At 50.1% G+C, this 10,018-nt stretch overlaps 1 protein-coding gene across 1 annotated transcript in view; it reads left to right on the top strand.

Annotated features, from left to right (window-relative positions):
* Positions 1 to 9,935: 9,935 nt before the first annotated feature.
* ASCC2 (activating signal cointegrator 1 complex subunit 2) overlaps positions 9,936 to 10,018 on the top strand; it is a 24,205-nt gene continuing 24,122 nt past the window's right edge. The window contains 1 exon segment of the mRNA XM_042023372.1: positions 9,936 to 9,995. The gene's annotated coding sequence lies outside the window, so the exon portion shown is untranslated.

Here is a 10,018-nt window from a genome sequence, read left to right as displayed (position 1 = left end):
CAACATGGCGGCCGCCAGGCCTCCTCCCTCCTCCCCCCGCGGGGCGGGGCCAGGCGCGCGCAGCTCCCACCCTCCGCCCTGAGGGCATGGGGGGGGGGCGGCCCCCGGCCCGCGCTGGGGGGACCGTGGAATCCTGGAATCAGGGAATGACGGAATCGTGGAATCACGGCGTCATCAAGGCTGGAAGATCACCTACTGGTTTAAGATCACCTACTGGTTTAAGATCATCTCTACCAGCCGTCAGCCCAGCAGCACCACCGTAACCCCTAAACCACCACACCACATCAGCCAGCGGCAGATGCAGACGCCTCTTGAGCACCCCGAGGGAGGGCGACTCCACCACTTCCCTGGGCAGCCCCTTCCAAGGCCTGACCGCCCGGACAGTGAAAAGTTTTTTTCTGGTCTGTAACGTCGCGGCCCTGCTTGCCTCAGCGCTCGCCGTGCCCTCAGGAGGCGGCTGCCATCCCTCGGCCCCTCAGAGGATGAAAGGCAGGGCCACAGGGGTGAATAAGGGACTGAACATCTCGCTTAGGAGGAGACACTGCGGGAGCCGGGCCTGGCTAGTCTGGAGAAGGGAAGACTGAGAGGAGATCTCATCAATTCGTGCAAATATCTCCAAGCGGTGTCAGAGGGCAGTACCAGACTCTTTTCAGTGGTGCCCAGAGGCAGAACGAGTAGCAATGGCCATAAATTAAAGCACAAGAAGTTCTACCTCAACATGAGGCTATCCATTGAGCGGAGCACTGGACCAGCTGCCCAGGGAGGGCATGGAGACTCCCTATCTGGAATAATCCAAACCCTGGACGTGTTCCTGTGTCACCTGCTCAAGGTAACCATCTCCAGCGGGTTGGACTGGGTGATCTTCAGAGGTGCCTCCCAACCCCAGCTATTCTGTGGTTCTGTGATTCTGTGAAGCCACCTCACCCCTTCCCTGTTATCCCTCTGTGGAGTCCATAAGCCCAGCACTGGCTGAGCAAGGTTGTGGAACAGGCAGCCTCTCAGCAGAGGTTTGGCAGCCACCTCAGCCAATCTGTGAGTCAGGTGTGCTGAGGGGGGCTGAGGTGTGTGTACCCACACCTCACAGAATCCACTGCCATCCATCCTCCTTAGGATCCTCAAAAACCCCTGGAGAAACACACTGTTCAACTATAACCTGAGATTAGCTCAGTTGGTCAGAGCATGATGCTGATAACTCCAAGGCTGTGACTTCAATCCCTATACAGGCCATTCACCTGTGGGTTGGACTTGATGATCCCATTAAACTCAGAACGTTCTGTGATCTACAGAAGCCATTCTGGTGCACAAGGTCTTCTGGCCAATGTTTCCTGCATTGCTTTGGTGACATTCAGCTCAGCTGTAGGAACATGTGTGGCCCTACACCACCAGGACACGCTCTGTCCAAGCCACCCTGCACAGCCCGCAGCTCCTAAAGCATGAGGTAATGGGGAGCTGGGAGCCAGCACGAGGCAGGACTGCCAAAAACCACGTGGAAACTGAGAGACCAGTGATGAAGTAAAAGGCCTGTGAGCGTTAAGCTACAGAAAACACAGGAAAGCTGGAGAGTGGCAGCAGTGTTGGAGGTGGCAGGAATGTTGCTGGTTCCAAAATGAAGCTCTAGCTAAGCCTTGTGCAATGGAGCTCCTTTCCAGCAGCAAGGTTTATATCTGGGTTTTGTTGCAACTGTGATGGATCATTAATGTTTTATTTTTATACAAATCTTTAATTTACAATACCGTATGTAGGTCAGGTTGTACTTTTGCAGGAGATTTCCACCTGCTCCTCATGTTCGCCTTGATCTGAAATGAAATGCTTGCAAGTAGCTATAAAATGCACTCCTAAATTATCCACAGGACTCTCCCTCTGAGTCCAAGGCTAGTCATTGTAACAGATGGACTTCAGTCTGTCATTAGGTCATGTCTAAGCTGGAAGGAGGATAAATGTTCAGAGGGAACAATGCAAAATACAGGATCCTGTGTCTTCACACTCAGATATGAGCCACGCAGTGAGTTGTGTTCTGGTTTGGCTCCCTTGGTCAGGGTCAGCAAACATTTGAAAGGAAGTCAATCAGCCCCTCTAAAAGGATTTTTTCCAACAACAAGCCATCATCTGAATGCAAATGTGATGTGAATGTCAATATGTACTTTCAGAGGAACTTTGGAAGAAGTACAGGTAACTGAAGGGAAAAACAGGATTGCTGGCCTGTTTACACCGGAAAGCAATGAAAATATGTAGAGCCAGTAGAGCTGTAGCTGAAAAGGATGTGTGTTGGCAGCATCAGCAAACAAAATATGAATTTTGAGAAGTCCCTGTTAAATGTTGCCTTTTGCAGTGCGCCTGGAGGGAGATCAAATGTGACCTACTTTGGGAAGCTGGATCCTGGAGACCTGGGGCTCCTGTACAGCAGAACCTGCTGGGTGCTCCTTCTGGTCCTTAAAGAGGGGAAAATCCTGCAGTGCCATCCCTGTGGCAGGAAAAGCTGGCACTTCCAGCTGCTTGTTATATTTATATATTTTATCTTTACCAATCTGGTCACACACAGTGCATGGAGACGTTCCGTATCTTGCGTCCCAAACCCCTCCATATCTTGTGTTCCCATCTATTTTTTAATACATGGCCCCCTGTTAAATGACTTTTGCTTCTATTTTCCATGATGATCAGGGCAAAGGATGAGAATTATTTTATGGAAATGGAAATTACTGGACCCAAAGGGAGATCAAGGCTTGTGAGAACCTGACACACAGCTCAGGGAACAAGGTTCCCAAACCCAGAGTCCTGAAGGACCTGGAGCGTATCCTCACTCATCCAGTACAGGGGTTTTAATCTGGGAGGTGGAGGGTGGTAATGAATTATGGAGGAACTCCTGAAGCACTGGTTGGTTTTAAGCAGGAGGAAGTAAAGCAATCCAGTCATTTAGACACCTGTTAGTGTGACCTCAAGAGCATTAAAAGCTTAAAATATAAAATAAAAAGGAAAAAGCTGGGGTGTCATGGGGACAGACAAGTAAGTTTAAAAACGTAAAGTAAAAATGCATTGTGTCTTTACTAAAGATTGATTGCTTTTAACGAAGATTAAACTCCTGATAATTGTTTCCTAGACATGGATATAGAATAGATTTATTAATTTATTCAATAAATTAATGGAAAGCAGGTCCATAAAAAAAGATAGCTAGGTGAAAAGGGTAGGAAAGTCACCTCAAACACACACCAGCTGTGGATGCACAAAGGGAATTTGTGAGATTACGAAGGGAAGAGTGGGCAGAAAGTGCCTGGATTCCCATGTTCCCTCTAACCAGCCTCACCTCCCCGGATCCCAGGACCACAGCCTGGCCCGTGTGTGCTTTTGCTCTTGCACAATATTTTTCAGACAGAACAAAAGGTAGGAGTGAGCTGATGGCATTTGCTGATGGCACAAAGCTGGGAGGCACCGGCCGTGCAGCAGGAATAGCTGTATTGCTGGAAGAGCTGGATAACATGGAGTGCTGGCACACTGGAAATGGGATGAAATTTAATAGTGGAAAGTACAAGGTCATGCCCTTGGGAATTGCTAACAAGAATCTCTGCTGCAAGCTGGGAGCTCATCAGTTGGAAATGACAGAAGAAGGGAAAAATCTGGGTGTATTTGTTGATCTCGAGATGACGACAGACTCCCAATCTGAAGCAGATCTGAAAAAAATCACATATCCCTGGAGCTATTTCCAGGAGATGGGGGAATGTTAATGCCATTATAGAAGGCTCTGCTGCACCTTCTCTGGGATTATGCATGCAGCTCTGGTCACTTTTAATCAGGGGACACAAACTTAAAATGTGACTGGAAAGTAATTATAGGCTAATCCTGATTTTTTTCTTGTACAAGAATCTTGAAATAATTTGTTTAGCCAGAAAACCTGAATGCTGAGAAAAGATACAGTTGTTCTTTGTGAAACTTAGGGAGTAAACACAGCAGTAAACACATGTCCCTTAAGAGCAAGGGTGATGTACAAGAAAACAAGTATCCGATGGCCATGAGAAGTCTGGGCTGAAACATGAGAACACCAGAGCTTCCAGCAGCTCAAGTCCCGAGGCTCTGGGTCATCCTTCCCAGAGCTGCCATCCCCTGATGCTGTTGCCACCAACAGCTGACCCTATAAGCCCAACGAGTCCTTTCCAAACCTCTCTTACCATCTGAGGCACAGCCACTGAGTTACCAATTGGCTTCTTATGGAAAGAGAAGAGGTGCCTGGTGTGGGAAGATATTCCTTGGGCTGCAGTTGCAGCACAAATGTCCCTTGAGTTATTGGCTGTGTTAAAATCTGCACATGGTGGTGGTGAGGTGAGAGCATCCTGTCCTGGGTCATCCCACCCTGGTCCCTCAGGTCACCTTTCCAGAGGCTGGCTTTCGTGCCCATCCTGTACATGAGCTGCAGTCCTGGAGCCATCCCCACCTGGAACAGAGAGAAACAGCAAAACCAAAGGTGTGCCAGGTCCTTTGCTGCCCCTGGTACCACAGAGTGACCTTTAATACACTTCCCTCCTGTGGCCCCAACAGCCATCTCAGCCTTTGCAGGCTGTTTCTGTTATGATGAAAAACTGATGGCAGGGTTAGATATGTCTTTAAAAAAACAGTCAGCACACCAAGTCCTGGTTAAGTAAGAATAGTCAGACCACAGAACACATGGGTGTTTGCTTTCTCAGGGCTCCAAACTGGCTCCCTTGGCCAGTTTTTTTACCCAAAACCAGCTCTTCTCATTCCATTTGGTTTGGGTTTTCATCTTTCATCCTATTTAAATGTTTCACTCGTTTTGCTCTCCTGGGTTTTTGATGAATGCCTGAAAAGAATTCTGACCCTGACCACAGTATTTACACTCTGTTCCTCCATGTGTAGGTGTTTCCATTCTTCCTGCTCCCATCCAACAAGTGCTATTTCATTGTTCATTCAAGCCAAGTGGCAGCAGGTGACATTGGGGTCAGCACAGCGTGAGGGCCACCCCCTGATTCAAATGTGCCAGGAGACAGGCACCCACTGCCAGTCATCCTGATGGGGCCCCAAAACAGATGCTGTGACTCATTCCCTTGCAAAGTAGATGAATAATTTGAAAATAATGAGATTTTTATTACATACATATCATTTTGGCCAGAACATTTTGCAAGAGCCTCATTTTAGGATTTTTTTGTCTTGTAATAACCCCATTTTACAAGATGTGCCATTAGTGCTTTGCTGCAGGGAAGCAGCTCGAGGACACTGTCTTGGCTACCCATCAAGATGATTATCCCAGGACTACTCAGATATGAAGATTTGGGGGACTCAGAACTTCAAGTTCAGTGGAACAGAGACAACATTTTTGAGCAAACACTGAAAATGGCTTTGGGGACCGTGTTTCCAGGTAGGAGCACAGCTGGCTGAGCCTGGCTCTGCAAGGATGCCACCTGCAAGTCAAAGCTGAAGCCATCGGTATTGAGGATGTGCCAGGAGTTCAGTGTGGGCAGAATGTCTGGAAATCATTTTTTATGGATGTTTATATTATTTTCTTTAACAGACTAATAATCTATATGAGATTAATATTAGATTAATATGGCTTCTTCATTTTCTCCTATGGATCCAGGTTGGGAGAGCTGGGTCTGTTCAGTCGGGAGGGGAGAAGGCTCCAGGGAGAGCTCAGAGCCCCTTCCAGGGCCCAGAGGGGCTCCAGGAGAGCTGGAGAGGGACTGGGGACAAGGCATGGAGGGACAGGACACAGGGAATGGCTTCCCAGTGCCAGAGGGCAGGGCTGGATGGGATATTGGGAAGGAATTGTTCCCTGGGAGGGTGGGCAGGCCCTGGCAGAGGGTGCCCAGAGCAGCTGTGGCTGCCCCTGGATCCCTGGAAATGTCCAAGGCCAGGTTGGATGGGGCTTGGAGCAGCCTGGGATAGTGGAAGGTGTCCCTGCCCATGGCAGGGGGTGGGAATGGGGTGAACTTCAAGGTCCCTTCCCACTCAAACCATCCCGTGACATTGTTTGCCTTGTGAGCTAAAAATAAGTAAAAGGTTGAAAACATTTTCTGCTGAACCTGTCTTTTCTCTGGAAAAGCAAACTGGCACAACTCTAACCTGTGTCATGTGCTGTGTTGCTACAACAAAGCTGCCTGAAAAAAAATGCTTTTTGTAATAAACCATATCTATTTTCCCTAATAAGCACTTAATCACCTTCCACCTGAGGTTGGATAATTAGAGAAACAGCAGGCAAAGAGAGGGCAAGAGGCTGTTGGATCGGAGAAGCTGCTTGAAATATCATTAGAAGATCATATTATTTTAACTGAATATCTTCAGTGATAATTCTTTCCTGTAGACACAGCCTGGTGACCTGCTCAGGGCTGCGCCTGCTGGGAATTCCCACCCACAGGAACTTGCACCATTAAAACTCCAAAGCTGAGCAATTCCTTGGTTCCTCTGGCCAGGAAGATGCTGTACTTGCAGCCTCCTGGAGCAATGGGAACTGGTGTTCCAGCCCCTGCACTGCTGCCAGGCAGGGGGTCAGTTAAGAAGCATCTTAGGTCACCTCTGGTGACTTTCATTAGTGACTGAAATAAAAAATATCCTACAATAAGACTTTAGGCTAAGAATAAACTTAGAGGAGATTAATTGGAGAATGATGGGAAATTGAAAAAATAATTAATAAATTACTGTTGGATCCATCAGGCCAACAGTTTAACACTGACACCTTTGGCTCTGTGGCTGTCAAGGACATGCTGTGGAAGGTGTCATTGTCATTGAAGGGCTCCAGCATGTCCAGGGAAGGGAATGGAGCTGGGAAGGGGCTGGAGCCCCAGGAGTGGCTGAGGGAGCTGGAAAGGGGCTCAGCCTGGAGCAAAGGAGGCTCAGGGGGGACCTTGTGGCTCTGCACAAGTCCCTGACAGGAGGGGGCAGCCGGGGGGGTCGGGCTCTGCTCGCAGGGAACAGGGACAGGAGGAGAGGGAACAGCCTCAGGCTGGGCCAGGAGAGGTTCAGGTTGAATATTAGGAAAATTTCTTCACTGGAAGGGTTGTAAAGCCCTGGACCAGGCTGCCCAGGGCAGTGGTGGGGTTTCCATCCCTGGAAGTGTTCAAAAAAATGCATGGATGGGACTTAGTGCCATGGTCTAGTTGCCAAGGTGGTGATTGGTCAGACTTGGAAGTCTTTTCCAATCTGCATGATTCTGTGATTCTGTGATTCCAGGGTTTGTAATTTCCATTAGTCCTTGATAAGTTAATGTATATATCATTAAAATAAAATGGAAAAAAGGAAAAAGTAGAGTTGGATTGAAATATTGCAAAGCCCAGGGTTATCCTGATTCATGCCTGTTACTGTAATTGCATTTCAGCTGCTTTGAACATTTAATGGCCAATTTCTACAACTTTGCAATTTAGTACTGTGGGTCTCTCTTTTTTTTTAGATTACACATGATGACACTGTTTTTTAAGTATGTTTAGAAGTGCTGGCCCTTCAGAGTTCCCTGGCCCTCTGACCGGTGCGTGAGCAGTGTTAAACCCTCTGGGATGTCCCTTGGAGAAGCAGAGGGGACAGCAGGGGCCTCATCTGGTTTGGGTGTGGGGCCCAGAAACTGCTGAGACTCCTGTGTGAGTGGGAAAACAGCTCCCGCTGGGGCTGCTCAACAGCAAAGCAGATCCTCTATCCAGCCCCAGGCTGTCATTTGGGACTTTGAGGTGGAATTTGAGCAAAGGCAGGAGCCGTGGAAGCCTCAGTGCTGCTCAGGAAGGAGGATGCTGGACGGCAGCATCCGTGACAGCCTGGCAAGGAAAACACACTGACCTCCAGCAGCACATTCCTGGGGTCGCTCCAGCCTTTCAGTTTTCCTCCTGTTGCTTTTTGTGCCACTTGAAATGAAAAAGCTGCTTTTGTGTCTTGTCACCATCCGAGTGGGGAGCGGCCTCCCTGCACAGCTGGAGTCAGGAGGTGATCCCTGTGTAGCTGTCACAGCACTGGGACAGCGCTGCCGGAACCAGGGCACTCGTCCCAGGCCTTGACTTGTGACATCTTATCATCCTCACTGTTACACTCAGTGCTGAACAACTTCCTCCTGGCCACGAATCATACCGGGGAAGGGTCCTTTCAATAAAAGCTCCTTTCCAAAGCTTTTTTTCCTGGAGAAATTCTCTTCTTCACATCTGATCCAAAGCCTGCTTGCCCTGTACCTTCAGATGGCTCTGGACTGAACCTCAAAAAATGGATTTTCAGCAGAACCAGCAGCAGCAAGCTGATTTTAATGCTTTGCTTCATCTGTGCGAGACAGGTCGGCAGTTTCCCTGCACACTGAGATCGGAAAGCTGTAATTTCCATTAAGATTTCAGATTTAACTTTTACTTTTGTGAAGTCTCGAAGGTCTCTGGCATGTTGTGACAGGTGAACAGATGCACTTTTTTTTTGCCAGATAAATTTGTATGAATAGTGTGTCTCCATATAATTATCTAACTGGGTTATACATGAGGAGTTAATATCCCCAATTTTGGGCAGAGGCTCCAACAGCTCCCGGTGCTTTAGGAAATCAAATAGGGAATACACAGTTGGTAAGGTTCAAAAAACACCCCAAAAAGAGGAATAGTGATTCAAAACAGCTCGATGACACATTCAAAGCCCACTGAGTCACCTGGCATCTCACCAGCACTGCTCTGAGGAGGGTTGGCACAGGAGGGGAGATGCCTTTGCAAGGGAGTCATGTTTCAGTTGCCAAGCGTTCTCCTCCAGGAAACAGAATTGGAGCAAAGCTTGGATCGACATCATCACCGGAATTTGATTCTGGTAGGCTGCTCTGCACGGCGTGTTGGTGCTGGGGCTCCAGTCCCAAGGTCTGACAGGTGCAGTGATGTTTGAGAAATAGAAACAATGAATATTTCATTTAAAAATTAGTAATTCAACAGAATGGGGGAGATGGCAAGTTCCAGACAGCCCGTCGTGACATTTGCAGTGTGAATCCGTAACACCCAGCTCTGCGTGATGGGAGCAGAGCTCGGGTGTGCTGCTGGCCCTGGGAGAGCCCTTGGGGTGTGCGGCCCCCTGCTCGCTCCCCCCGCGGGGTCACGGGCACCCCAGTGCCAGCACACCCAGCTGCACAGTGGGCAGTCAGAACCCCGGCTGTCCGGAGCGTGCGGGCATGGAGGGCACTGGGAGCGGGACTGGTTCCAGACCATCCCTAACGAGCCACATGACACAGCGCATGGCGTGGTTTCTATTTTAGGCCACTTTGCCATCTAAAGCTGGACTCTGGGCTAAGTTTAGGAGGAGTTCCCTGTGGTCAAGGAGGAGAGCCGAGACCCTTCGGAGCAGAGATCAGTGACGGCTGGTCACTGTCTGTGTCACCCCGCGGGCTGGGAAGCGCCCGGTTCCCGGAGTTTCAGAGCGGTGTAAACGTGACTGATGTAACCTGTTCTTATTATCGATTGTGCGCGTATGACTTGACAGGAATTGCCCTCTTCCTGCGCTGTCCGACTGTAATGCACAGACATCTCCCTGGAGAGCAAGGAGAAGTCCCAGCCGAGGGAAGCGGTGAGAGGGCTGTGAGGGTCGCCGGCTGTGACAGGTCCCTGTTCCCGCAGAACCCCTTCCCCTGCCCGGCCTCCCCCCGCCCGTGGCACTGGATGGGGCAGGGCAGCTAAGTTAAAAACGCCTCCTTCAAAAAGGTGATTTATTGAACCAGCTGGTTTTCCTTCAAAGGAAGAACAGCTGGAGGCTCCTTCCCCTCCAAAGACAACCCGCGGACAGTAACTTCGCCCAGCCCCGCGGCTGCAGCCGGTCCGGACGGCGGGTGGGCGTTTGGGACTAAACTGCCCGTTTGGTCACTGCAGCACGGCCCGAGCCCGGCTCCCGCCCTCGGACCCGGACCCGGACCCCGTTCCGCCCCTCAGATCCACAGCCGGACCGGGAGCCGGGACGGTCGCGCCGCCGGGGCGGAGCCTCACCGGGCCCCGCCCAGCCCGGTAGTTCCGCTCGGGGCCGGAAGCAGCGCTCGGCCGCGGAAGCGTCGTGGGGCCGGCGGGACGCGTGTGCCGGTACCGGGGTTCTGGTGCCGTGC

The sequence above is a fragment of the Corvus kubaryi genome, unplaced genomic scaffold, assembly GCF_017639235.1.
Source record: "Corvus kubaryi isolate FWS band 111438036 unplaced genomic scaffold, C.kubaryi_AGA036_p1.0 127, whole genome shotgun sequence".
In the NCBI taxonomy this organism is placed as follows: domain Eukaryota; kingdom Metazoa; phylum Chordata; class Aves; order Passeriformes; family Corvidae; genus Corvus; species Corvus kubaryi.
The sequence above is the reverse complement of the archived record's forward strand: the minus strand, read 5'-3'. Positions and strand labels throughout refer to the sequence as shown.